Source organism: Macrobrachium nipponense, chromosome 6 (assembly GCF_015104395.2).
Source record: "Macrobrachium nipponense isolate FS-2020 chromosome 6, ASM1510439v2, whole genome shotgun sequence".
Classification (NCBI taxonomy): Eukaryota; Metazoa; Arthropoda; class Malacostraca; order Decapoda; family Palaemonidae; genus Macrobrachium; species Macrobrachium nipponense.
Window position 1 is genome coordinate 70,229,813 of NC_061108.1, and position 6,928 is coordinate 70,236,740.

A 6,928-nucleotide genomic window follows, 5' to 3' on the forward strand; every position below is an offset into this window, starting at 1 on the left:
CACAATATAAGTATCTTTTCCAGACCAAACGAGCTAGAGAAGTCATAAAAATTATTGGTTTAATTTTATCATTACTTGGATTATAAACAAACCAATGAACTACGTATAACGAATCTTGATACTTGCCTGAACTAGTGATTGTGTAATGATAGTCGATTTTGGAAAGGACACGAATTCTATACACAGTATTTTTTATGCATCCTGAAAATCATAATACCAATATATACATATATGTATATATACATATACATACTATATATATTATATACATATGTGTATATATACATATATATCTATATATATATATATATTATATATATATATACATATATATATATATATATATATATATATATATATATATATATATATATATCTATATATAGCCTATATATATATATATATATATATATATATATATATATATATATATCATATATATACATAAATAATAAGCTACGAATGTTTTTCAATATCTAATTCGAGCTATTTCGGGTATCTTCGAAGGGGAATTATAGGTGATAAATGGTTTGGTACGAAAGTAACTCGGCAAGTCACTCGGGTACCAAACCATTTATCACGAATTGACTATGAAAAGACACTTATAGCTTAATGCCTGTATATATAATGTCACGGTGGTGTGATAAAGATTCACACACACACACACACACACGCATAATATAATATATATATATATATATATATATATATATATATATATATATATATATATATACACACATATATATATATATATATATATATATATATATATATATATATATATTTACATCGAGCTACAAATGTCCTTTAACATCTAATTCGCTCTACCTCGGATTAACCGGAGGGGAATTTTTCAGTAGATAAAAAATAAGAAATTCCCTTCGGTTAGTATATATGAAAATATATTAATTCTGAGGTAGAGCGAATTAGACATTAAAGGACATTTGTAGCTCGATGTATGTATATGAATCACGGTAATATGATATGACTCATATATATATATATATATATATATATATATATATATATATATATATATTATGTATATATGTATAATTATGTATTACGACACGCACATACACACACACACACACACACACACACACACACACACATATATATATATATATATATAATATATATATATATATATATATATATATATATATATATATATATATATATATATATATATATATATATATATATATATTGATATACAATTAATATTTGAGCCAATGGAATTGTTCGCAGATACTATCTTCTTCTCCAGCCTTTGAATCAGTCTATACTTCTCTATCTCTTCTGGTAAGGTTCTCATGAATAAGGAAAAAATATTCAAGATTCTTTCCATATCCATGTTTTTTCTAATTGACGGACCATTTCTCCGTCTCCCAGCGACATCATCAGGACTGGATTACAAATAAATATACAAGGTTTTCATTATTACACGCGGAAGTTTGAATTTCAAACATGACGTCATTGGAGTGCTGAAGTTCTAGAAGTTGCTCAGCGGGTCTTATTCTCTCGCTGGGTGCCTAGGCGTGAGGATGGGAATTCCTGGTGCTTCGTTGGATGGGTTCTATGCCGTGGCTTGCAGCTAAGGGCGTGGGCAAGGGCGTGATTCCCGTCTCTGACCGATAGTATTGATTTGCTTCGTTGTCAGTAGTCGTGTCCAGTGTGTTCGAATTCGTCCATATTATGTTAAGGGGAATATATCATTCGGATGCCACTCCCCTTGACATACCAGATGATGCCCTACGACGTCTCCTCCAAATCTGCACCAACGAGGCCTCTTCTTCACACATACATATTTGCCAATATGAACATTGTAGATGTAGAGGAAAGAACCTTCAATTCCCATCCAAAACCGAAGATATATGCCTGATATAATATAGACGATATCTCCACTGCCATCTATACTGACGACAAGGCCACACTCCCACAGTATGCCATAGAAAGGAACTCTAGCCTAAACGTCACTATTGAGTATGGTGTCAAAGGTCGACTTCTTTTCCTGGATGTAAATTTGGAGAAGGAAGGAGACAGGTGCAATACTCCGTGTACCAAAAGGCAACTAATGTGAGTCGGTGCCTTAACTCTTGTGGCTGGTGCCCTGACGCTTACAAACACTCCGTGGTAGCCGCATACATGAGACATGCAATTGTGCGCTGTTCAACATGGGAAGCTATATCATAATGAAACACTTAATGAAAAATAATTAGTTTAATATAGGACAACATGGTTTTATACCACGAAAAAGTACACAGACTCAACTGTTAGTTCACCATGAGAACATATTTAAAAATATGATGAACGAAAAAGATACAGATGTGGTTTACCTAGAGTTTGCAAAAGTTTTTGACAAGGGAGACCATAATATATTAGCGAAGAAAATTAGAAAACATAATATTGTGGACAAAGTAGGAAGATGAATAAAAGAATCTTTGTAAAACAGAAAACAGATAGTGATTGCAAACGATGAGAAACCGGAAGAAGCTAAGGTAATGTCCGGTGTGCCACAAGGGGCGGTGTTAGCTGCATATCTGTTTGTTATTATGATTGCAGACAGTAATGATGACACAAGAATAAGTAGAAAAATTACTTGTGACGAAGATAGGAACTCTCTACAAAGAGACCTAAATAAAATATATGAATAAGCAGAGGTAAGTAGGATGGTATTTATCTCTGATAAATTTGAAATAATAAATTATGGTGATAAAGAAGGAATGCTATATGCATATAGAGGACCTAATAATGAGACAATCACAAATAAGGAAGCAGTTAAAGACCTTGGTGTGATGCTGAATAGGAATCTGTTAGCAATGATCAAATAGCAATACTATTGGCAAAATGTAAAGCAAAAAATGGGGATGATGTTCCGGTATTTCAAAACAAGAAAAGCCGAACACATGATTATGCTTTATAAAACTTATGTACGTAGTCCACTTGAATATTCCAATATGATATGGTACCCACACTACCAAAAGGATATTGCACAAAGAGTGTACAAAGGTCCTTTACTGTTAGAGTATAAGAATTTAAGGCCCATGACTACTGGGAAAGACTACAAATTTTAAAATTATATAGTCTCGCAATAAGAGAACGCTACATGATAATACAGGCATGGAAACAGATAGAAGGAATTACCGAAAACATCAAGGAGCTAAAATATTAGAAAGAGCAAGCAGAGATAGATTAAAAATGCCCAAAACTATACCAGGAAAACTAAGGAAAGCACACAGGACATTAATCCGCTACGCACCAGTATCGATAATGCAACGTCTATTCAATGTGTTACTAGCTCATCTGAGGAACATATCTGGAGTGAGCGTAGATGTGTTTAAGAATAAGCTCGACAAATATTTAAGCTGCATCCCAGGCCATCCAAGACTGGAAGAGGCAAAATATACCGGAAGATGCATTAGCAATTCTCTGGTAGACATTAAAGGTGCCTCACACTGAGGGACCTGGGGCAACCCAACCCGAACGAACTGTAAGGTATGCAGAGCTCGAACGTGTTAGGCTGCTCTTAGCTAATAACGGATACAACAGCAATCTAATAGAAGGTTGCATATGAAAACCGTTGATTATACATAGCCGCACATCAGTGACGACGCCTGCCTCACCCAGAAACATTATCTTATATTACAAAACGCATATCACAGCCAGTTCAAGGATGAGATCAAGTCTGTGAATGGAATAATTGTCAGCTTTATGATACCTCCAAATCTTGATGAGAGTATTCCTTACGTGTCTAATGTCTAATGACGCCCAAACTTAGTCAGCACCTTTGTAATAGGTCGAACCACTACCACTCTGCTCAGACTATTGCAAGTTCACTACAACCAAGGGGCAATATTTCTACACTGAAGATAGACACAACCACAAACCGACATTAGAAAAATGATTAGACAGTAGACAGCGCAGATTGTGCACAGAGACGCTCAGTTCTACAGCCTGCAAATAGCAGAGGCTGTGAGTATAAATCAACAAGGACCTGTATCAAATATACAGAGGAACACAGACTCAATCCTCCTTTCTTCAAGGAAACCACAAGACATCTGTGAGAATCCAAAGGGAGACATGAGTGGCAGAACATCCCTGGACATAACTACTGACAGTGAAGCAAATCAGATTATTGGCCAGTGAGAGGATTTGCGCCCTTGCCCATGACCTTGGTTGCAAGCCACAACATAGGACGTGTCCTACGGAGCACCTGGAATTCCCATGCTACTTCCCAGACTACCAGAGAGAGAATGAGACCCACCGAGTAATTGAAATGACATCGTAATTGAAATTAAAATGTCCGCATACAGTAATAAAACCTTGTATGTCAATTTGTAATCCAACCCTTATGACACCGCCGAGAAGTAGGGAAACGGTCCCTCGGCTAGAAAAAGGAAAACTAAATAGAAAGAAACTTGAATAATTCTTCCTTATTCCTGAGAAGCGTGCCAGAAGAGAAAAAGAAGCATAGACTGATTTGAAGTCTGGATAATATGATAGTACCTGCAAATATAACATTGACTTCAATATAAACTGAAGTAACAATTGGTACCTTTTATGAGCATAAAGATGTCTGATATCAAATCACAGCAAGTAATAAGAGAATAAAGTTTTCTTGCTAACGCTTTTATTATTATTATTATTATTATTATTATTATTATTATTATTACTGCATTGGCGTATTGTATGTTTTTTCTCAATAACAAGCTAAGACAGACAGATTAACTAGTCGATTTCGGTGGTTACGAGAGTAAAAAAGCAAAAACGTGAAGAAATTAAATTCAGAAGAAAGGCCTTTGCTCCGTTGATAATAGAATTGATATCATTATCTATATGGTTATCATGATTTGCAGCAGCACATTCAATATATTCTCACATGCTCATCAAGAAAACTGCAAGTATTATTAACATGTCAATTGAGGTTCCGATGACTGGAGACTTTTAGGAGAAGAAAAAGTAGTGTTGGCAATAATGAGGATTGCAGTAAAATTAAAACCAGTTGGAATATTCTAAAAGCGAAAGAGAAAATATCTTTAATGACTTCAAACAGGTCATATCATTTTAATTAAATAAATCCCGTTTAATGTCTACAGATTACTGAATGGAATTTACTAACTGATGTGTAGATTTTGTTTTCGATTAGTATTAATATCACTTTGTATACATATTTTATAAGTTATACATCGTGAATCGTCCCGACTACATTAATTGTTACAGATGCATTTATTGACATCAGTTCTTTGCTGTGATAAGTGTACCCTACCATACTTTCCCATCCTGTTATCAGGTAGTCGATGAGAGTAAAAGGAAGAGCATGGAAAGTACCTTTTTTTACATTAGAGTTAGTTAATACTCTCTCTCTCTCTCTCTCTCTCTCTCTCTCTCTCTCTCTCTCTCTCTCTCTCTCTCTCTATGAGCATACAAGGGGGCCCAATCTGAAAGCCTATTACAAACCATTCATCTCAGTATTACGATCCCTGACAAACGCTCGAATGTGGTTTAAGTTACACGAACATTTTTGAAGTTCCTGACGGAGCCCTCAATCCGTTCTCGTCCCCACACACCCTGATAAAGCATTGTCTTCCCCTCTTGGACTCTCCTTTTATCTCTCCTCCCTCCTGAGTCATTTTTTCCCTACTGTAACTCCCCTCATACATTGACTCCTCCTCCCATCGCTCGTCGAGTATTTGCAGGTGTGAAAACGAAGTTGAATTGTAGAAGTTTTCCTCCTTTTTATAGCCCGCATCCGAAAGCAATGCATTTTCCCGAACATTTTTGTGTGTGTAACGCCCACTGGGGGGAAGCCTTTGCTGTATCTACCCCAATGAGGGATCAGATAATGGCGTTGATTAGCCATTGCGAGGGAGGCAGCTCATCATGCACGACTGCCATGTTTCTTGCCTCTGCTTGCATGAATGCACACTCCTCGACCTCCGAGTTACGCTTCCCCTGCTCGTTCTCCTCGGGCCCCCTCCTCCGGTCCTTTCCCCCGTCTCCCCACCACCAAGCGTCCTTTTCCTGGGCCCTCCCCCATCCAAGTCCTCCACTCCATTTCATTCGGCGCATACATGCAGTCATTTTCTTTTTAATTCCCGTTGTGTCTACTTGTTCTCTTCGTCTTCATTTACCATTTTGTTCTGCAGTAGCGTTTTTAAGAGTCAGTCGCTTTGTAATGAACGATGTATTAATTAAGGGTCATTGATTAACCAGAATACTTACAAATCCCATTTTTTTTTTTTTTCGTTTTTTATTGATGAAGCCTTTCTTTCATGTCTCCTTTCTCTTTCACTCCCCCACTTCCTCTCTCTCTTCCCATTTCTCCCTCACGCCACTTCGCACGTTTATCGCGGTTTCGGCTCCGCCCACCCACACCGCTCATGACTGCCATGATTAAAACATTCAAGCACGGTTTTAAGTGAAGAGAAGGAGCACTTTCCCTCTGCGTTTTCATTCATAACAGTTGGCTGCAGGTCAGTTGCAAGTATTTTACATTTATCTCTTAGTGGTTTTGATCCATTTATTGTTAACTGTCCTTTCAAAGTAACTGATTTCATTTCAGTATTTATTCATGTACCCATTTTGCAGGGGATCTTTCACCAAAGGGGAAAGGTACTTTCACCTGCACACAGTGAAAGGTCCTTGCAAAATGAGCTCATAAATAAGTACTGAATTAAATCAATTACTTTCAAACGACATTTAACAACAAATGGAGTAAAAATCCCTAAGAAATGAATGTAAACACAAACAGCTGAACTTCAGACAAATCTTATTAATGAAAAAAGCAGAAGGTGCCCCTTCCCTGCACTTAAAACTGTGGATGAATGTTTTAATCCTAGCAGTTATATATACGAGTATATCGAGAGATAGATTAGAGATAGATAGAAAGATAGATATTTGTGTGTATGCAGTTGCATGT